Source organism: Grammomys surdaster, unplaced genomic scaffold (assembly GCF_004785775.1).
Source record: "Grammomys surdaster isolate TR1022 unplaced genomic scaffold, NIH_TR_1.0 449, whole genome shotgun sequence".
NCBI classification, from domain to species: Eukaryota; Metazoa; Chordata; class Mammalia; order Rodentia; family Muridae; genus Grammomys; species Grammomys surdaster.
The window spans coordinates 365,764-389,457 of NW_021604868.1; the positions used below are offsets into that span (position 1 = coordinate 365,764).

Below are 23,694 nucleotides of genomic sequence, written 5' to 3' on the forward strand. Positions count from 1 at the left end.
TCTGACACTGCTAGGAAACAGTCCCATAGCAAAGTCTCTGATCCTCTGCCTTTTATAATCTTTCCACCCCTCTTCCCCAATGTTTCCTGAGACTTGCATGTGGGAGTTGTTTTGTAATTGTATCCATTGGGTCATTGTAGTGAGACTTTCCATTTCTTTAAAAACCCAGTTATGTTACATGAATATGTTTTTGTTTTACTCCAAGGTGTGAGATAAAAGGCTGCTTCACAGCAGGTGGTTATGATTTGCCTCATGCACTAGCTGGGGCACCATTTTTGCCAGCTGCAGAGTTTAATTCTGAGGATTCTGGAGAGGATATAAATGGGAGAGCTCCAAGAGGGCCTATGGCAGTGGCTGCTACCCCTGCTACTGGTTCCATTTGTTGCAGTTTCTCAAGTAGTCGTTAGCAAAGATACAACAAGAAGAAATTGGATATTCTGACAACAAAGATTGGACTTGCCCCAAGGTTCCCAACACCTCTAATCAGCAGGAAGTTGTCTAAAGAGATCTATACCCCCTCTCCCCGCTAACCTTTCTTTCCTACCTAGTGTTGGGGGATTGAAATGAGATTAGGGTGTAATAAGAGTTTGAAGGGTGGTAGATATAAGAACTCCATAAATACCTAAAAATTATGCCAATAAGTTGTAGTTCCACAACTCTACATTTATTTGGATTGGTTGTGGTTTTATGCAAGTCTCTTGTCTCTTTCAAAGAGAAGTTTTCTTGATGAGGGTTGAGAACTACACTTACCTGCAGATATAATGGCAAATATTAAGAGTATAATTAAGGATTATGCTGATTTAGTAAAGTGGCAGTTGTAGACTCTCCCCCAAATCCCATGACTTTACCAGCACTGGGTAGTTGGCTAGGTTTTCAGTACCAAGATAGTTTTTCTCTTGTTGTGCAGGTCTTAAGTCCAATTAGTTGTCGGTTACGACAAGGGTATGTGTCCCTCTACTGCACATATAGAGTTATTATGCCATGTTGGTTGCTGTTGTGCTTTATGGTCATTGTAGCTGGGTAGGATACTTGATTGCTTCCCTCCTTTGGAACTTCGCATGGTGCCATCTGTTATCACGAGAGTGAATGCTCAGTAAGGAGACTTTCAGGTTACTTCTAGCTCAGGTGCCATGGATACCTATTTCTAAATTGTATGGTATCTTCATCAATAGAGACTACAGTTCCATTTCTCAGTGGCAACCAAGGGCAATATCAACAGTCTGTAAGGTTCAGGGCATCTATTGGATAACCCTATATCCAACAGCTAAAGAGGACTTCTCATGCCTGGTGCTATGGGTTTTGTTCAGTGATATTGGGCTCCTTGCAGGAGCATTACCAGCCCAGCTAAGAAAATTTTATTTAAAGCATATACATACATTTATACACAAACTTACTTATACATTTTATCCAGTTAAGTATTATTGCACATATTAATCTCACTTAAGTGTAGGTCCTATCCCCATCAGTAGATGGCCAAATGGCCAACACAAAACAAACTCCATTGTATTTCTGTGGACTTTTGTCTTATATAGCTTTATTTGGGCTTTTTTTTTTTGGTCTTACTAGTCTTTTACTTTTGTATTATGGTTTCCTAACTTTGTGTTTTGGTGGGGGTGACTTTTGTTTCTTCTGTTTCTTCTTGTTTGTTTGCTTGCTTGTTGTTTGCTTGCTTTCAAAAGAGAAGTAGAAAATAGGTCATGGAGTTGGATGGGTGGGGAGTTAGAAAGGATCTAAAAAGAGCTGGAAGATGAAAACTCATGATCTGAATATACTGCATCAATTTTTTCAATAAGAAATAAGTATTTATTAACTCAATGAATCTACAATAAGGCACAATGACAGTAAAACTTAAAAACTGAAAATATGTTTGCACTAAGAATAGCAATAAATCTATCTGTATTTATGATAAAAATAAAACAGAATTTAGAATGCAGTCTGTCTTATGTAAGTAGAATACAATAGACAAAAATATAGAGTTTCACTTTGGCAGGTTTATTGGGTGCTTAATATAAAACTGAGTTAATGCTGTAATGGAAAATAGTACATAATTAACGAGAAGTTTACCATGACTGTCACTACAACAACGAAACTCATAAGAAACAAAGCCACTGAAGCTGCAAATATACATTCATAATAATAGTCTGGAAGCTCATTTCTCTGCTGTTATTCACCTTGTGTTTCAACATGAAGTAAGATTTTCTAAATTTTCTTTAACTTTGCCACAAATAGATTCTTCCATTGAAAGTGTCAGTTAGCAGATACCTGTATTGCCAGTACATGGGAGGCTTCCTCAGGTAGACAACGAATTTAGAGGTTAGCCTGAGCTGAACAGCCTGCCTTTACAAAACAAAAATAAAATATAAACGTAAGAAATTTAATAAAATTATCTATAAATCTATAGTTCCACATGTATTTGTAGATAACTTATCAATTGGTAACAGAGTATATTTGTTTACAGCTACAACTAGAGGTAATAAATTTACCTAAACTATATATATGGCCATCAGATATTTGAAATGTATCTATTCTGAATTTAGAGTTACAGTAAGTTTAAAATACACACTAATATAAAAGATTTAATATATGGAGAATGTAAGGTATTTAAATTTTAAATTTTAATTTCATATTGAAAGATGCTTTGGATATTTTGGGTTTCATAGAGCATATTGTGAAAATGAATTCCATATTTGTCTTTTTATTTTTCAAAATGTGTCACTAGAATCCTTTAAATTAGATTTATAGCTCCCATTATATTTCTATTAGATAACAGTGGGCCACATGTTATTAAAGTAGCACACAAATGGAATTTAAAAATACTAAAATGATGAGCTTAGTCTCAGCTTATTACTATGGGGAGGAGTTGCAATGTTTGATTCTGATAACCATTCTTACTGTTAAATTACTTGAATCTAGAACTAGCCTTAGGCTGCTAGAATATAAAAAATATGCCTGGTTCCTTGCTTTATACTAGACACTAATGACAAATTAGTCTCCCAATTTTACAAGTAATGCCTATATAAGAATCTTTGACCGTATGTACATTTATTAATGGGACTCTTTAAAAGTTCTATAGTCCCATTATTTATATTTATCAGCATCCTCCAATTGTACCCTTCTTTCCCCACTGTTTTAAAAATAAAATATGGGACTGGAAAGATGATATAGGAAGATGCTATTGCAAAGAGCATCTCAATTCAATTCAGCATGCTTATAACTGCATGTAACTCCAGCTTGAGGGAATCTGATGCCTCTGAACTCTTTGGATACCTGAACTCACAGGCATGTACGCACACACAGACACATAAGTGTAATTCAAAACAAATTTCTAAAGAAAGCTTTACAAAAATGAAGAGTATAGGGAGCTGGAGAGATGGCTTAGCAGTTAAGAGCCCGGATCCCTTCTTTCTGAGGACCAGGATTCAATTCCCTGCACCCACATGGCAACTCACAACTGTCTGAAACCCAAGATCTGATGTTCTCACACAGACATACATGCAGGCAAAACACAAATGCAAAAATAAATAAATTGTTAGAATTGAAGAGTAGAGTAGAAATCATCATTCTTATTGCCACTGTGGGTCATGTGCTTTTGGGGGGTTAGGTTTTTTGTTGTTTTTTTGTTTTGTTTTGTGTGCGTGCGTGTTAATTATATATGGATGCTTATAATTAGATGCCTATAGTTTTAATATACAAATGTCTTACTTTGTACTCTTTTTCATACTGTGAAAAGTTTATTTGTATCAGTGAACTCTCATTTTTACCCACCATCATAAGAGCTAGAGGCATTTGTTTGGGTTTTAGTTTAGTTTTGTTTTGCTCATGCTCCTTTTTATGACTGATACGTTTCTTCTTTTGTATTAAGTGGGAGTGGGAGTGAAATAGCAGTTTCCTGGTTAATTAATCAGAATGTCTCTTGCTTTCTCCAAATCCTATTCCTGAACAAGTCCTGTATTTCCATCTTTCCTATCGTAGCACTTTCCAAAAGGGGATCAGTAAGCTTCTAAAGCATTGATATGAATTTAGAGAGTGAGCATATTCACTTCCTTCCTTTTTAAAAAACTGATGCTAAAATAGTTCCACGTTTTGCCATTGGGTCAACCATCTTGAGATTGGTATCTTGTTCCTTTTGACATTACTAAAAATCTTCATTGGTAGATTTCTTGGGTTTTGGTATGACAAATGTTGCAGGCTGATTTTGTACGTTTCCTGCTTCTGACATAGAACCTGTCATTCTCCAAGTAACTCTGCTTCTATTTTAGTTGTAAATAATATCTAGAAACCACAGAGAGATTGAGGAAACTGAGAGCTAGTTCTCTTAGTACCAGAAGGAGCAGAAGGAGTCTTGCAACTTATTACTGACAGGATGATCATTTTAGTCATAATATTTTCCAGTAAACAGAGCTGAAATGTATTTGTATATGCATGTGTATGTTTATGAAGGTAAATGAATTGAGTTTCAAACTTAGTCATGCAAGACTTTTTATATATCCTTCTCTCCTCCAATTTCAAAACTTCTGATAATGAGCTCAATATAATTTATTACTTTCTTTGTCAACAAGATACCACTCACTTTATAAAGATGACAACCGTCTCAAAAAAATGAACTTATCTTGCTTGAAGATATAACACACTTTGGACAGAGGACTTGGCAGAATTGGCCCATAATGAAACTGGGCACCATCTCCCTGAAAACTAGCTCTCACAGTTCCAGAAGGAGCTATGTATTTTGCCAAGGGAGAAAGACAATCTTTTTTAGACCTACCCATAATGCCTAAGGGCAATAATCAGCCCCAGAAAGACAAATATCACATGATCTTACTCATACTTAAAATCCAAAAGTGATTTGGACTCATAGAAGATAAAAATAAAAATAAGTGAACAAATAGTTCTTGAAAGAAGAAATAAAAATGATAAATTAGTATTTGGAAAGTCTTCAACATCCTTAATCACCAGGACCATTTAAATTTAATATGCTTTGCAATTCCATCTCCTCCAAATGAGAATGGATATTAACAAGGGAACAAATACCAAATTCTTATCAGGACATATTCATCATTTCACATACTTTTCATGATGAGGATGTTTACAATCTACTCTTAGCTACTTTGAGATATAAAATGTTATTAATTATGGTCACTTTACTATATAACAGATAGCCAGAGTTTATCCCTAAAACTGACCATATTCACTAGACTTCTCCCTGCAGAATCAACAATAAAGCAGAGAGTCAATCTCAGATGAAAGGAAGCTGAGCTGCAAGACTCTCAAAGTAGAGAAACTGCAAAGAAAACTCTGAGACCAGGGCAACTACCTGGAAAAAATGCAGCCCAGTTGTTATGTAGGAGACCAGCTCAGCTACCTGGAACAATCAGAAATCCGCCAGGTTGTCTGTAAGAGGATTAGACCCGAATCACTAAGAATGGGAATCTTTAACCTGTTGAGCTGCCTGCAGGCTGTGCAGCGTGCTCCAGGTTTCTGAGCTTTTGTGAGCTGTCATGCATGCTGTGGTGGACCTTGGTGATACAGCTATCTTTGAGTCATTTCTGTTTCTGTAAGTAACTCTTCATCCATACCCCTGTATGTAACAACAATAAAACTCATTGGTTCACCAAACTGGACTTTGGTGGTATATCTATGCTTTGGTCTGCTGTGGAAACCCTAGCTGGGGTGAGCAGATGTTTATGTTGTGTCTCCCCAGGAAAAGGTTTGTCACACAACAGCTGCTTACTGGAGGTGGTGGTTTGAACAAAAATGGTCCTCATGGATTCATATATTTAAATACTTGGTCACCAGTAAATGACACTATTAGGAGGTGTGACCTTGTTGGGGTAGGTGCAGTTCTGTTGGAGAAAATATGTAACTGCGGATGGAGTTTGAGGTTTCAGATGCCCAAGCCAGGACCAGTACCTCTCCCTTCCTAGTGCCTGCAGATCCAGATGTATAACATCCAGTTCCGTCTCCAGCACTGTGTCACCCTGCACACTGCCATGCTTCCCACCATGATGACAATGGGCTAAACCTGTGAGATTTAAGCTACCCCCAATGAAATGATTTATTTTGTATGAGTTGCTGTGGTCGTAACATCTCTTCACAGCAACAGAAACCCTAAGACTCTGGCTTTTCCCCCATGGCTCGTTCAGCCTGCTTTCTTATAGAACTGAGCATGGCCATCCCAGGTGCAAAAGATGTATTAATCAAAATAATGGGGAGAAAATTTTAACTTAATTCATAGACTCTTACCATACCATACTGGACACTTAACCCTAAAGGAAAGGTAAAAAGACATTGTCATTTATGTGTATTTCTTCAGAGAAGTAACAGACCTAAGGTACAATATCCCTTTATACAAAGAAATATTTTTAACCCTTTAGCTAATGTTCCTACTTTGCCTTCCTATTCCACCAACCCCTGGCCTCTAGTGGAATAAACTCTAGTTACCCATCATTCAGTAAGTTAATCATAATTAATAACATATTTTGTATTTCAAAAGAATAGATTGTAAATATCCTCATCATAAAAAGGATGTGAAGTGATGACTTTGTTCTCCCTTGTTTTTATTTAATTTTTTCATACAATATAATCATGTTTTGCTCTCCCCCAATTCCTGCCAGATCCAACCAACAAACCTTCCTACCCATCCAAATTTATGTTTTTTGTTCTCTCCACTCTACTCTCAGGGGAAAAAAAAAAGCAGTGTGATGGTTTAAATGAGAATGGCTCCCATAGGCTCATCTATGTGAATGCTTGATCCCTAGTTGGTGAAACTGTTATAATATATTGGTGAGATTAAAAAGACTTATAATTTCCTTAGCAATTCATAGACAACATATAAAACATTTGTGGCAGATATTGAGCAGTTTTTTAAAAATTAACAAATAGCAAGCATTCTGAAACAAACAACTTTCCAGGCCTAACAGATGTGTGGACAAAATGCCAAATGACTCACAGTAAAACTACAGGAACCCTCTATTCACTCTCCACTTCATCTATGTAATACAGTTTTTATGTAGATTATGGCTGCCCACTTAAGAACTGAATGTCTAAGCCTTGTTTGCTGTTTGAATGGTCATGTGATAAAGTTACAGCTAATAAAATTCAAAGAGAAGCTATGCATGCAACCATTAGACCTTACCTTTAAAAACGAGAGTATCTCTCATTGGTGCCTCCTAGCATGTCTTCAGGATGGTACCTGGAACATAAGTGTAGGATCAGCCATCTTAGGCTATATAAAGGAGAAAGAACATAGAAAGAAAATACAAGCAGAATAAGATGTCTCTAAAATCATTCAGAGTTGTAGTATCATACCACTATTCAATAAAGGAGAAATAAAATTTGATCTTTTTAAATCCATAGTTAATTTGCACTTCTGTTTCAGTCAGCAGAAGACCATTCTAACTAACAGAATAGCTCACACATGAAGAGAAATCCAGATCTTAGCAGATGAGAGACCATTAAAGTTTTTACCTTTTCCTTGATCTGCAAACTTGAAAGTAATCTCAGAACTCATTTTATTTAAATTACAGTGGTTGCACATAATTATGTAATATTATAGACTTAAATCTTCATGGTTGCCATTAAATCAAATACATTCTATCATCTTTTTATATTATTACTAATGATCAAAATTACAGAGCTCCTCTAGACATTGTTATGAGTGGGTTTTCTAATTAGAGCCTATTTGGCAATGACAGTGAAAGTTGGGGGCTTAAGAAGAATTATACCTATGATCATTCCTCAATTCTGATTTATACATTCTTTACAAAAATGTTTCCTTACCCTAGCAGTTTGATTTGATGCACTATGATAATACTATAACATAATTACATTTAAAGTTATTTTAAACGGATATGCTGAATAGTCTGTTCCCCCCCCCCCGCCCCGTCTTCCTTTTTCTGTATGTTCTATGCTTCACAGATTACATCAAATTACTCCCTTATCCTGTGGCTTCTGGTTAGCTTTAGCATCCAGATACATGAATGAAAGACTGGAATATGGGACAATGCTGAGCTTGGTATGTTTATTCTTCAGCTTCTTCCTGCCTGGCCAGAGGTTAGCAGTGCCTGTTTTCCTCAAGTGAAGAGCACAACTTCTGCAAGCCATTTTCCCTTACAGCTAGAGGAGAGTTTCTCATAGTATAAGAATCCAAAAAATTTGGGTTTTCTTAAAAGTGCAGATTTTAATTTAACCAATCTGGGACAGGATCTGAGTTCTCAGGTGATACTTGTGTTATGTATACAAAGACTACTCTGCAAGTAGAGATGAGCCATATCTCTCACTAGGTTGCAGTAGCACTTTCCTTCTCAGGCCTTATTAATAGCAGTGAGTCCAGCTCATTCACCATCCCATACATCTTCCCTCAGCTATGCAGCCCTACTTATAAGTAATTGTTCCATTTCATTCCTTTCAGTTGCCCTTTGTGCATATCATGCAGTGGAAGACTTCAACTTAGCTGTATTGAGAACATAAATCTATGAAATGCCAGACACCAAATTATAAACTTTTGCTTTTCCAGCTTTGAGTTCAGTATTGAGTGGTATTACTGGAAATAAAATGTCATATACATTTAGAGATAAATTTTGGCTCTTAAGCGTACCATAAATGAGAAGTCCTATACCGTTTTTAACTCTTTTCCAGTTCCAAACAATTTAGTTAGTAATAGCCTCTCAATCATTTGAGTTATAGATTCCCTCCCAGTATTCACAGAAGCATAGTACCTTGAAAATTTGGGAAATCTCTCTTTTAACATCTTGAAATCAACAGTTTTCTAAACTTTGTATTGATTCTTTGTGAGCTTCACATCATGTATCCTAGTCCAAGCTTATCTCCCTGTCTCCTCATATCTGCCTTTTGCCCTTTGCAACCTTCCCTCCAAACACACACACACACACACACACACACACACACGCCAAAACACCCTGGAAGCTGTAATATGTAATAGTGTGTCCCACAGCATATCCCTCTGTCCAAACATCTTCACTTACAAATGTTGGTTACAATGATCTTTCAGATCTCTGGCTTCTGTGGCACCATCAATGTTGGATCCTTACCAGGTCTCCTCCAGGTTATTGCCCTGTGTCATGGAGGTTCTGCAACTCTATATATGTAAGATTAGCCCTTTCATATTCTCCAGGAGTTCATAGATGGAGATTTTGCGGTAGCTCAAATCAAAGCCCTGGATCTGGGCCTGGGTGGTAGCTGAGTTGGTCAGCCATCCAATTCTCCTGCACCCATGTCACCAAGGCACTCTCTCCAGGACTGTTCTAGCTAGGCCACCCAGTGCTGCCATCAGCAGGAGGCAGGGTCAGTTCTGCTTTTGTGTCCTCAGGGCCAGTGCACCTACACCACCACTGCCAGTCCACTGTGCTGCCCAGCAACACAGGCCCCATTCTCCCAAGTAGCCTATGAGGGGCTGGGCCAGCTGTCCGAACCTCACACCCTCTGGCTGACCCATGCTTCCTCCATCAGGGTCAGCTCTGCTGTGTTGCCCAGACAACAGGGCTAGTTCTCCCAAGTGCTACATCCAATGCAGGGGTGTCGGGGAATGGCTAGCTCTCCCGTTCTCATGTTACTAAGTCCTGGGGTCAGTTCTCTGGACTACTGCAGAGGGCAAAGGGGAAGAAGGAGATGGCATCTTGTCCCCACACCACCTCATGGTAGACAAGTGGCTGAACAAGCACTCCCCCATTCTTGCCCTCAGGGTAACTCACCTGGGCCCCCTCAACCAGAGACAGCACTACTGTGCTGCCCAGGAGAGTTGCAGGCCCTGCTCTCCTGCTCTCATGACTCTGTGAGGAGCATATCTGACTGCTAGAGGTAAGGCCAGGGTTTGCCTCTGTGCCTGTGTACCCCACAGCAGAAGAGTGTCAGGGTCAGCTCTCCCACACTCACACCCTTCTTCATCACCAAGGCCAGCTCCACTGTGTTGCCAGGGCAAGACACAGCCCCTACTCCAAGTGCTTACACCAGTGAGAGGTAGGGCCAGGTCTCCAGAATGCTGCAGCCAGTGAGGGAGGAGGGGCAGTTCTGCATAGCCAGCCCTTGGACATCCAGGTTGTTCCCAGCAGCTGCCCCAACCAGAGATGTCCCTATATTCTCAGGTGATAATATGAGCCATGCACATCAACACTGACTCCTGCAACTGAATAGTCACAGACTCAGACATGGTTCTGAGTGACAAGTCAGGCTGGGACCTCACTATAGTCCCAGGTGATGGTGCTGGCCACTCACAACAGGCTCCTCCTCTTCACCTTGGAGTCTCCGTTTCCATCTCTCTTCATCATGCTCATGCCACTTCTCTTTCTTTCCAATCTGTCCACCACATGCTCACACATTGTGGTTGTCCCCAGTGCAAGCTGGCCTTGAATCTAACAGCCCCTGGGTGGCATCCTCCAGCAATCAGGTGTCTACAGCCCTCTTGTGCTCTGTGGATCTGTTGGTTACTTAGCAGTCTGCAGATCTCTGTCTCTCTTTTTCCTCCTGTGCTCCATAATGTGGTGGTAGGCAGGGCTCTCTCTGTCTATGAGCCTCCCATACTGTGGGGTGGAGGGCAGGTCTGTGGATATCTTTTTCTGGCCACATCATGTGGCATGGAAGAATGCAGGTCTGTCTTCCTTTTCCTGTCCCGTGCTGTCCTGGACTTGATCTGATTTAATTTGATTTGATTTTTAACTATCCTAGGCATAAGAGAGTTTTGGCCATCAAGCCAGGCATCAAGCTAAGATGAACAAAGGACTGCCATCTGCTCTGCTCCTGACTAATATAAGAACACCACCAGCAAGATGTTTTCTTTGCCCATTGCCAGAGGGAGAAATCGGCATTTTTAAGATAAAAAAAAAATCCATGCAAAATGATAGAATTCAGTGCGTTCACTGAATAGCTTGTATGTACATTAAGATTTGTGCAGGAAACTTGAAAAGGATTCATGAGACTGGGAAAAGAAGCAATAAAGGAGAAGAGAGATGGGGCAATAGAACCTATGTTATATGAAAGTAACTGGGGTATGGAGGAGCAGGAAGCATCCACTAAAAGTAAGTATGTATAAAATTTCTGTAAGGAAACATAATTTTGTCAGCTAAAAAAGGTTAAAAAGGGAGAGGTGCCTTGTTGTTCTCACAGAAGACCTCAGTTTGTTTCCTAGAACCTACATCAGTGTCTCACGACTCCTTATAACTCTAGTGTTACGGATCTAGGAGATCTGAACCCTACAGCCTCTGCAGATATTTGCACACACACACACACACACACACACACACACACACACACACAGAGAGAGAGAGAGAGAGAGAGAGAGAGAGAATACCCCTCAACCCACATAAGTAAAATAATAAAAATAAGTTTACCAAAACTATAAAAAGAATTCATATTTCTTAGACACTATTCTCCTGAAATCCCCTTAGACTGAATAGAGAGGTAGCACAATAGTCAGCCTGGTATATATATATATCATTCCTCATTGTCTCATCTTGAAGATAAGCAGTGGCTTGTCAACTTGTCATACAGACTTGTCAGCAGCTCTCTCTCTCTCTCTCTCTCTCTCTCTCTCTCTCTCTCTCTCTCACACACACACACACACAGACACACACACACACACACATTCTCTGCTCTGACATATAGGGAGATTATATTCTACACAATGCACATATTTTGAAGCAGAGTCTTCCTATGCTGCCTAGGCTATCCTCAAACTTGCCATCTGTCCTCAGCCTCCCTGGGCACTGGGAACATAGGCATGTACCACCAAACCCAGCTTGTCCTCAATTCTGAGTTTGAAATGGAAAGCTGGCAGTTAGCATAAGGGCCTTTGCAGATATTCTTACTTGAATAAAGTACTAAAACATAATCACTGCCACTGACATCTTCTGTAAATCCTTCCATCACAAAAGACTCTTGATAGAAATCATTGATCTAACAGACTTATAATCATGTGTTCCAAGACTAGCAACAAAGTATTATCTCTAAGCTTGTTAGAAATACAAAATCTTACACCCCACCCCAGAACTAATAAATCAGAGTTGACATTTTTACCAAGAACAGGTAATTCGCATACACACTAAAGTTTAAAACATGTTGCCTTAAGTGCACATATGCTTACAAATTCATTTTTATGTATTTGTTTCTTTCCCATTTCCCCCAAAATATTGTCCACTAACCTAAATGTTAACCCTTATAAAATACATTTGAACCTTCTTGAGAGTGTGCAGTAAATTGTGAAAAAAAATTTAATTAATGTCATGAATGTTTTCCAGAAAAAAAATGGTCAACGTATATATAAAATTACCCTATATTTACAGAAGTGTCATAAACCATCATCCACATTTTAATTTCTGCTTACACAAAGGGAACTATAAAAATTTTTTAAACAGAAATGGTTTATTGGATATGAATTTTACAAATATCACATGTATTAGCAGTAACAGTGGAGCTGGAGAGTATTGCGCCTTCTCCAGGCTGCACGACGAGAACCACCAATAGTGTGGTAGAACTTGTTGCCCTTTCTAAGGCCACTGCTCTTTCAGCCAGCAGATGTCAGCCCATGCATCTCTCTGTGCTTGTGAACTGGTTTGGTGATCCACTGGGTGTCAGGATTTCTCCTGATAGCTTTATGGAAGGAATCAATGAGGATAAATAAACTCAAAAAATTTATATGTGGAATCTTCAACAACCCAGTAGGAATTCAGGACTCTGAAAGCCCCACAATGGGGCCCAGCTCTCTCCTCAGCAACAGACTGAAGGCTTCAGGTAAATTTCAGCTGGTTAACACCATGGTGCGCAGGCTTGCCCTAAGTTGCACCCTTAGGAACTGGGCATTTGCGACCACCACAGCGGACACGAATCCTGTAAATGACATAACCTTGCTTAGCCTTGTATCCCTGTCTTTGAGCTTTATCAGGCCGGGTCTGGCGGGGAGCCCTGTGGAGCACAGAGAGCTGGCGGTATTGCCAGCAGCGGACCTTCAGAAGAAAGCACATCACATCATCACATCTGACTGCTTCTTCCTCCATAGCTCCTGAATGTGTTTGTATGCACCCATCTTGGCTCACCTGATGGCTGCCGCCAGAGGAAAAGCCTACACAAAATATCTAACAGTTGTAGTAAACATACTACATACAGCTGTTTGATTTCTCAAAACAAATCAAATATATTCATAGGGTTGTTTTGTTTTGTTTTGTTTTGTTTTGTTTTGTTTTGTTTTGTTTTGTTGAGATAGGGTCTCATATAGCCCAGACTGGCCTGAAACTCATTGTTGAGAATTGGTTCTAATGCTTTGTCTTATTTCGGCTCCCAAAAGCTGCATTTCCAGACCTGAGGGTCCCTGCCCTTAGCTGGCTTCGATAATAAAGAATTGCCTTACAGCCAATGACTGGGCAGGAAGATGGAGCGGGACTTTTAGATTTCGAGGGCAAGGGACCAAGACAGGGGAGAAGTGGAGGAGAATCACCATGACTTGGAAGAGAGGAATCAGATTTAATAGCTGCAGGAGAAAAATCATCCAGCAATGTAGGTGGAAAGGGAATGCGACCCTATGGGGGCTGGGGGTGGGTCCCAAAAGGTAACAGGGCTAACCACTGGGAGGTTTAGAAGTGCTCAGACATTGTGCTAGTAAAGGCATATCAAAATTAGCTGGTGTGTGTGTGTGTGTGTGTGTGTGTGTGTGTGTGTGTGTGTGTGTGTCCTTCATTAACAAATCCAGAGAGCCCTTGGGCAGGTGCAGGGTGCACAACTTGACAGGAGACAAAGCAGTTTACCTAATTCACTGCTACAATTCATTATGTAGCTGGATGTATCACTGAACCTTTGATTCTTCTGCCTCTTGTTCCTGTGCAGTGGAATTACAGGCATACATTACCACATTCACTTTATATAGATCCAACCATCCAACCCAAGGTTTTTTGCATACTAAGAAGCATTTTTCCAACTAATCCTCACTTATAAGTTACATAAACAGACTTATATATGCACATTGAAATGTATTCTTTTGTCATATTCTATACCTAGCTGACAAAATTGATCATACTTACTTACTTAATCATATAATTCAAGAAGAACTACATAAAGACTAATAAAAAAAATCTGCAACCCTGACAAATTAAAATAATTATAAGAATATATTACTAGATCCAAGTAAAGTAGCACATGCTTATTGTAACCCTAGTAAAATTAGGAAGATTGTGGGCTCAAGGGAGGCCTTGGCCACATAGTGAGCTTCATGATAGCCTGAGCTACATAATGAGAATTTATTTCAAAAGGGGAAAAAAAGAAGACACCGAAGAAGAGAATAGGTTTTCATTATTGGGTACTTTGTGCTTGGTTAGGTTTACTCCCAGGTATGTTATACTTTGTGGTTATTAAAAATGGAATTTCCCCCTGATTATTTTCAGTCTGTTTCTCATTCATACATAAGAAGACTGCTGCCACTTTGTTGAAAGTGTTTATTAACTCTAAAAGGTTTTGGTAGAATATCTCATGTCTCTAATATAGACAGTCATATCATTTGAAAATAGGAATACTGGGACTTCATATTTGTATCCCTTTTATTTCCTCCTCCTGTCTTATTGCTTTACCTAAGTCTTCAATCACTATATTAACTAGGAATAGACTGTGTAAATGATTTTGTTTTCTTTCTGATCTTAGTGGAAATATCTTGAGCTTTTCTCCATTCATCATGATGTTGGCTATAGGTTTGTTATATATAACCTTTATTATGTTAAGATATAATAAGATAGGTTCTCTTGCTTGAAAGGCAGGAAAGGTGTATACGTGAACTCACAGCAGTTGTAATAGCACCCACAAGACCTTTGAAAACTCAGGCCAGACAAAAATCCAAGCATGGAGGAGGAAGAGGGTCATGAATTCCTAGCACTAGCTGTTGAGCTGTTGCTAACTGAGAGTTGCTGTGAGTGGAGGAGTTAGTTTGATTTTTTTGGTTGTATTTATATTTGGTAAGTTGAATGGAATTTCACAAACACAAGAATATAAAAGCAGCCAAAATTGAACTTGTTTTGTGGGGCTTTTGTTTGTTTTTGTTTTTGTTTTCGTTTTTACTGAGGACACAATGTTGGTGTAGGGTATGGAATAAGATGTGGATCTAGGAGGAGTTAGGAGAGGGTACAGACTTGATGAAAATAAGCATGGCACTATCAAAGAATCAATAAATATATTGTTTAAAAGATATGTTCCCTCCATTCCTAGCCTCTCTATGATTTTTTTAAGATTTATTTATTTTTATTTAATGTATATGAATATACCATTGCTCTCTTCAGACACATCAGATCCCATTACAGATGGTTGTGATCCACCATTTTGTCACTGGGAAATGAACTCAGGACCTCTGGAAGAGCAGTTGGTGATCTTAACCGCTGAGTCATTTCTCCAGCCCTCTCTGTGATTTTTAACATTAAGAGATGTTGGATTTTCCCAAAGGCTTTTTCTAAATCTAATGAGTTGAGCAGGTCATCTTTGTTTAAGTGTCTGTTTATGTGATGAATAACATTTATTGATTTGTGAATATTGAACCGTCTTCACATTTCTGCAATAAAACCAACTTAGTCAGGATGAATGACCTTTTTTGATATTATTTTGGATTCAGTTTGCCAACATTTTATTGAGAATATTTCCATCCTATGTTCATCTTGGAGTTCAGTTTATAATTTTCTTTATTTGTCATGTCTTTATATGGTTTGGGTATCATAATACTGACTTTATAAAAAGAATAGTATTGGTGTTAGTTCTTCTTTGAAGCTCTGGTAGAATTCTTCAGCGAATCCATCTGGTCCTGAGATTTTTATAGCAAGGGGCTGCTTTAGTATCATGGCTGGTTATGAGTTGGTTTAAGTTATTTCATTTTTTTTAATTTTCTGACATTGTATGGATCTAGAAATTCATCTATTTCTTTTAGACTTTCCAACTTAATGGGATAGATTTTTAAAAATACATCATTATGATTTTTTGAAGTTCATTGATATCTAACCTTAAGACACTGAAGAAATAAATTGAGGAAAATACCAGAAGATAAAAAGACTGCCAGTGCTCACGGACTAGCAGGATTAATATTGAAAAAATGGACAAACTACCAAAATCAATCTACAGATTCAATGCAACATCAGCCAAAGCACTGGTACCTTTCTTCACAGACACAGAAAAACAAATAATCTCTACATATATATGAAGGCACAAAACACAAAGGATAGCCAAAGCAATGTGAATCTTAAAGTATACTGCAAGACATATCGCCATACCTGATTTCAAATTATGCCTTAAAGCTATAGTAATAAAATAGTTTGGCACTGGTACAAAAACTATACACACTGACAAAAGGAATAGAATACATGACCAGTATATATGCCCACACAACTACAGCTACCCAATCATTAACCAAGATGACAAAAATAATCATTGAAAAAAGGACAGAATCTTCAATACATGGTACTGGGAAACCTGAATTTTAACATGCAGAAAATAAAAACAGGTTTGTATCTCTCACTTGGCACCAAGCTCACATGGATCAAGGATCTCAACATAAGACCTAATATCCTTATACTGATAGAGAAATAGCGAAAACAGTGTACTTCATCTTATAGGCAATGATAGGGACATTCTAAAAAGGAATCCAATCATTCTAGAAATAAGACTTAAAAACTGGCTGTCAGAACAGGGTCCTTGAATGAAACTGTGTGAAGATACTTCTGAGATCTTGTGAGAAAAACAAAAGAACTATAATATCTGTTCCTCCATAACAAGGGTTGTACTTGGAGAGTGCTTTTGTGCCCCTCCCAAGTGTAGGAGTGAGCTTACTTCAGATTATTCATTACAGCTAGATATTGTTATTTGTTCATATGCTTCTATGGAAAAAATATTTTTGCTACATGAAGTTTGTCCTTGTGATTGTATACTTCACTTAGTTTACTTCTTAACCCTCAGAGGGTAAATTGTCTGATGCTTTAAATAAAGTTTGCTATTGCATGAGTCTTAGTGTACCCCATTTTTCTTTTTTATTAATTCTTTTCTCATACAATATATTCTGACCACAGATTTCCCTCCCTCCACTCCTCCTGGCTCCCCAGCCTCCTCCTTCTTCCCTTAGAACCCCCATCCAACCCCTCTGTCTCCCTCTAGAATAGACAGTCTCCCAACGACATCAACCAAACACAGCACAAGTTACAATAAGACCCTGCACAAACTCTTACATCAAGGACAGGCAAGGTAATCCAGTAGGAGGAAATGGATCGCCAAAACAGTCAAAAGAATCAGGATACTCCCTCTGTCATGAGTTCTCCCAAAACACCAAGCCAACAACCATAATATATCTGCAAAGGACCTAGTTTAGACCCATCCAGACCCCAAGATTGCTGCTTTAGTCTCTGTGAGCCCTATGAACCCTGCACACTTGATTCTGTGGCCCATGCTGTCTGGGTATCCTTCACCTCTCTGCCTCCTCACTCTCTTCAGAAGGTTTTCCCAGCTCCAAAGGAAGGCACCATATGGAGGCCTTCTATGTAAGCTTTCTTTCTACCTGATGTTTGGCTATTGGTCTCTGCATCCACTTCTGTTGGCTGTCAGAGAAAGCCTGATGGCAAATGGGCTAGGCACTGATTTATGAATATAGAAAATTTTTATTAGGAATCATTTCACTGATTTTTTTTTGCCAGTTGTGTTTGGATCTACTGTAGGACTCTGAGCCATCCAGCCTCTGGTTCCTAGCCACTCAGCCAGTGATGTGGAGTGAGTCTCAAATTAGACTAGTCATTGGTTGGCCATTTACCCAAGTTCTGCATCTCCATTGCCACAGCACATCTTGTAGGCAAAACAGATTGTAGGTCAAAGGTTTTGTGGCTAGGTTAATGCCCTAGTCCTACTGGAAGCCTTGCCTGGTTATAGAACATGGATAGTTCAGTTCAGGCTCTGTATCCTCCATTTTTCGGCCCCACTCTCCTAGATAACAACTAGAGTGGTAAACAACTGACCAATGGAATCTCATGAAACTAAAAAGATTCTGTACAACAAAGAAAATGGTCTATGAAAAGGCAGATCACAGAATGGGAGACAATCTTTGCCAACTATCTATCTATCTAAAAGATGGTTATTGTCTAGAATAGGCAAAGAACTAAAAGAAACTAAATGCCAAAGGAAACAAACAACCCTGTTAAAAATGTGCTATGGAACTGAACAGAAAGTCCTTCTCCAAAGAAGTACATATGTTTCTAGTAAACACCTTTTTAAAAGTCTCCAACATCTTTAGCCATCAAGAAAATATATGTCAAAACTACGTTAACATTTCATCTCACTCTTGTTAGAATGGCTATCATCAGAAATACAAATGACAATAAATGCTGATGTGAATGTAGAGAATGGGACCCCTTATACATTGTAAACTAGTACAGCCACTCTGAAAATTAGTCTGGTGGTTTCTCAAAACACTAGGAATAGATATCCCATGTGATCCAACTAAAACACTTCTAGGTGTATATCCAAAAGACTTTATATCATACTTTGGAAATACTTGCACCATGTTCACTGATGTCCTATTCACAATAGCTATGAAATAGAATCAATCTAGATGTCCATACACTAAGAAATGGACAATGAAAATGCAGTTTATATATACAATATTGCTCACATATAAAGAAAAATAAAATTTGTAGGTGAATGAAGGAACTTGTAAAATTATATTGAATGAGGTCACAGTATTAACTTTCTGATACTGTGCAAAAACATCATGGCCAAGGCAACTTAGAGAAGGAAAGGTTTATCTGAGAATGCTACTCCAGAGAACTAAGAATGTGTTACAGTTATGATGGGGAGGCATGGTGGCAAGCAATAAAAGAAAGTAACAGGGCTAAGTGCTGTCTTTGTTGGAGTTTTGATCAAAAGCAAGTAAGGAAAAGAAGAGTTTATTTCAGCTTAGAATCTTCAGGCCACACCTCATCACCAAGGGAAGTCAGGGTAAGAATTCAAAGCAGGTACCTGGAGGCAGGAACTGAAGCTGAGGCCATGAGTGACAAATGCTTGTTGGCTTGCTCCTCATGGCTTATATAGCCTAATTTCTTATACAGCTTAGGACCAACTTTTAGGAATGGCACCACCCACAGTTGTCTAGACCCTCCCACATCAATCATTAATCAAAACAGTACCCCCACAGACTTGCCTACAAGCCAATCTAATGGAGGCATTTTCTCAGTTGAAGTTTCCTCTTCCCGAAGGTCTCTAGCTTGTGTCAAGTTGATATAAAACCAAACCAGACAAATGAAAATGACACAGTTGCATCCACTGTTATGTGTGATTAATAATATATGCTAATAAAATCTTTAAATGAGAAGTTAAAAATAAAACAATAAATACTTACAAAACTCATGGTTTGAACAGAAAATTAATTAATTCAGAAACAGCTAAACTGGTATGTGGTATCCCATGTGAGTGGAATCGAGTTAATAACCAAGGATATAGCCATCTGAATTGACTGATCATGCTGGTAAGTTCAGGGAAACTTCAGATTTGCTCCCCAGGAGCCTGTGTAGAACATGCTAGAATGTCTTCATGACTTCATAGATGATGTCTTTTGGGATGACTAATTCAAGTAAAAGCCACAGAAAACTATTCTCATTTATATACTAGCCTCAGAAATCAAACAACTCTAGTTGTGCCATACTCATTATAAATAAGCCCATAAATCCAGTCTACATTCAAGTCAAGATATCACATTTATTTTAACAATTTCATAACACCAAAAGGGTACTATTCTTCTAATTTTACATACATTCTGGGTCTCAGAGAGGTCAAATATATTTCACTAGGCCAAAAGGCTAAAAGGAGCAAGAATTTTTGTGTTTTCTTATTTGTTTGTTTACTTAGTTTGTAGTTTTACTTCAGTAGTGGAGATCACATCCAGAACCTTGCACATATTAGGCAAATGAGTATAGCATCTGAGCTATCTTCCTAGCCTAGAGTTCTGGTTTGGTTTGGTTTGGTTTGGTTTGGTTTGGTTTGGTTTGGTTTGGTTTGGTTTGGTTTGGTTTGGTTTGGTTTGGTTTAATTTTGAGACAGATTCTCACATAATAATCCAGGCTGGCTTATAATTCACTGTGTAACACAGGCTGCCCTTAAATTTGCAACCATCTTTCTGTCTCCACTTTCCAAGTACTAGGATGATACCACACCTAGCCCAGAACACACTCAACTTTCTTTTATCAAAATTTACAAATTTTATTAAAACAATAAATCTTCAGGTTAAAAATGTCAATTGAACAACAAACAGATAGACACAGTAAACCTTAGGCAAAAACAATCCCTATATTGTTTAAAAATCGATACATACATGAGAAAAATAATAAAGAGCAAAGGTAATTTTACCAAAATTCAGGGAGGACACAAAGCATCAAATGTATTAGCAAATTCTTTTTCTCAAGAACCCACACAAATCTGGGCTGTGCTTCTGTTGGCAGCTAACATGAAAGGACATGAAAGAAGGCAGCTTTTAAATTTTGAATGCTTTCGTTCATTCTCTCTGGCAAGCACATCTATCCTGAAGTTGAGGCGTTTCTTCCCTGGTATTTAGAACCTCCAACATAGACCAAAGACCAGTTGAGACATCCTGCCTTGTGGACTGAACATCTATGGGATTCTTAGCATTGAGAGGCAGCCATTGTTTAACTATACAGACCACAGCCTGTATGCCACTTTATTAAAGCCCCTTTTAATATAAATTCATTCTATCAGTCCTTCTCCTATAGAGCAGTGGTACTCAGCCTGTGGGTCATGATTTCCTTGGGAATTGAATGACCATTTCATAAGGGTCACCTAAAGCCATTGGAAAACACAGATGTTTACATTATGATTCATAACAGTAGTAAAATTATAGTTATAAAGTAGTAGCAAAAATAATTTTAGGGTTGGGGTACACCACAACATGAAGAACTATATTAAAGGGTCACAACATTAGGAAGGTTGAATACCACTGCTCTAGAGAATCATAAAGAACTAATACATCCAGTATCTGTACTCTTAACCTCCATTACTTGTGTTTTTGTAAGCTGTGAATGAAACCAAAGATACATGTATGTGAACTTAATGACCAGATCAATCATCCTTAGTACTGAGTCTATATATGTGAAAGCATTCTTAAGCTCCTCATGCAGTGAGGAGATATATCATAAATTGGAATTTCATTTTGAAGAGTTGTTTTGTTTTGATTTTAAGATTTATTTATTTTTAATTCATGTTTATTAGCGTTTTGCCTGTATGTATGTCTGTGAGTGCAATACCTACAGTAGCCAGAAGAGGGAGCCATATCCTCTGGGACTGAAGTTACAGACTGCTGTCAGCTGCCATGTGGGTACTAGGAATTGATTCTGAGTCCTTTGGAAGAGCAGCCAGTACTTTTAGTTTAGTTTAGTTTAGTTTAGTTTAGTTTAGTTTAGTTTAGTTTAGTTTAGTTTAGTTTAGTTTAGTTTAGTTTTAGTTTTTCAAGTCAGGGTTTCTCTGTGTCATCCTATCTGTTCTGAAACTCACTCAGGACCAGACTGGCCCTGAATTCATAGAGATCAATCTGCTTCTGCCTCCCATGTACAGGGACTAAAGGCTTGTGCCACCATGCCTTGCTTGCAGCCAAGACCTTCAAATATTGAGCCATCTCTCTGACCCCTAAGAATGAGCTTTATATTGTGATTATGGGCTATTATTGGCTCTAACTCAGGCCTTGAGGATGGAGGCTACATATCATAGTTCTTTGTAGAAGCTTTTATGCCAATCTAGTATCTATCTGAAGAAGGTCTACTTGGGACCAATGCAAGCTACAGACATGGTATCTCAATATAGCCCAGGAGTAGGGAGAATGTGTACCAAGAAACAACAATCTTATCTTTATCTTTATCTCTCAGTGCCATGTGGACCCCTTGCCGAGAGGAGAGTCAAGGATTCCTAAACAACAAATCCTGTTCCCACATAAATAATAGTAAGGGCTTTCAACTTTTATACTAGAAACTGACTCTATTTGGTGTTTAACGTTGCTTGATGGCAATTTATGCATTCTGTTGAAGCCTCTGTACAGAGACTTGTGCCAAATAATGTATTCAAGGGGCTTTATTAGCATTGCTGCTGCCTGGAAGAAGCACCAACAAGAGCACTGGGTTCCCTTGAAAGAAGGCACTAGAAAGGCACTTAGATTTCAAACAGATAATTGACCACTCAATGTATTCTTATAGGCCTGTGACTGGTGTTTGCTTGCCATTTGAGGCTACTGTTTTATTGAGATGGCTTTCATAAACACTTTCTTCCAAAGGTTTGATCCTGGTGTGTTTATCCACTCCAAAGGAATCAGTATTTCAGATATAATTCACTTTCCCCAAACCATTCCTCTAATTGTAGAAATGCTTGCCTATCATAAATAATCCAGCCACTTTAAAAGGACAACATGTGGCCTTTTGTCACCATCTAGTGGAAGTGCTAAGCTTTACACTGAAACAAATTTGGCTTTAATATTGTCAGTCTATACCCAACATAGGGGAGAGAGAGAACCTGTAGAGACCATATCCAGAGGTTAGGCACAGCCTCAGCTTGAGGGATGAGGGCCACCCACCCATCTCAAAAATATAAAAACACAGAATTTTTTCCTGTCTAAATGAAATGCATGGACAAAGAGTGGAGCAGAGACTGAAGGAAAGGCCATCCAGAGACTGCCCCACCTGGGGATGTATCTCACACACAGTCACCAAACCCAGACACTATTGTTAATGCTAAGAAGTTCTTGCTGACAGGGATCTGCCAGAGCCTGACAAATATAGATGTGGATGCTTGCAACCAACCATCAGAATAAGTATGGAGACCCTAGTGGAGGAGTAAGGGCAAGGACTGAAGGAGCTGAAGGGGTTTGCAACCCCATAGGGAGAACAATATCAACCAACCATACCCACCAGGGCTCTTAGAGACTAAACTACCAACCAAAGAATACACGTGGAGGGACACATGGCTCGAGCCACATATGTACCAGAGGATGGCCTTATCTGGCATCAATGGGAGGGGAGGCCCTTGGTCGTGTGAAGGCTCAATACCTCAACATAGGGTAATGTTAGGGCAGTGAGACAGGAGTGGTTTGATGGGTGGGAGAGCACCTTCATAGAAGCAGAAGGGAGGGGTGGGATAGCAGGTTGTAGAGGGGAAGCTGGGAAGGGGGATAACATTTGAAATGTAAATAAATCTTTCATCCAATATTAATCAAAAAAGATAAGGAAGGACACTTCATACTCATCAAAGGAAAAATCTACCAAGGTGAACTCTCAATTCTGAACATCTATGCTCCAAATGCAAGGGCACCCACATACATAAAAGAAACTCTACTAAAGCTCAAAACACACATTACACCTCACACAATAATAGTGGGGGATTTCAACACCCCACTCTCAGCAATGGACAGATCATGGAAAAAGAAACAAAACCGAGGCACTTTGACATTAACAGAAGTTATGAACCAAATGGACTTAACAGACATCTATAAAAGATTTCATCCTAAAACAAAAGAATATAATTTTTTCTCAGCACCTCATGGTACCTTCTCCAAAACTGACCATATAATTGGTCACAAAACAGGCCTCTACAGATACAAAAAGATTGAATTAATCCCTTGCATCTTATCAGATCACCACAGAATAAGACTGGTCTTTAATAATGACAAAACCAATGGAAAACCCACGTGCACATAGAAACTGA

General features: G+C 38.7%; 1 non-coding gene and 1 pseudogene across 1 annotated transcript; both read right to left on the bottom strand.

Moving 5' to 3' along the window:
* Nucleotides 1–10,664: 10,664 nt before the first annotated feature.
* On the bottom strand, nt 10,665–10,806 carry LOC114632898. Its single transcript, XR_003713150.1, has one exon. It is a non-coding gene; the product is annotated as a small nucleolar RNA SNORA48 (small nucleolar RNA).
* A 1,597-nt stretch (nt 10,807–12,403) lies between these two features.
* LOC114632883 lies at nt 12,404–13,030 on the bottom strand (annotated as a pseudogene).
* Between the last annotated feature and the right edge of the window lie 10,664 nt (nt 13,031–23,694).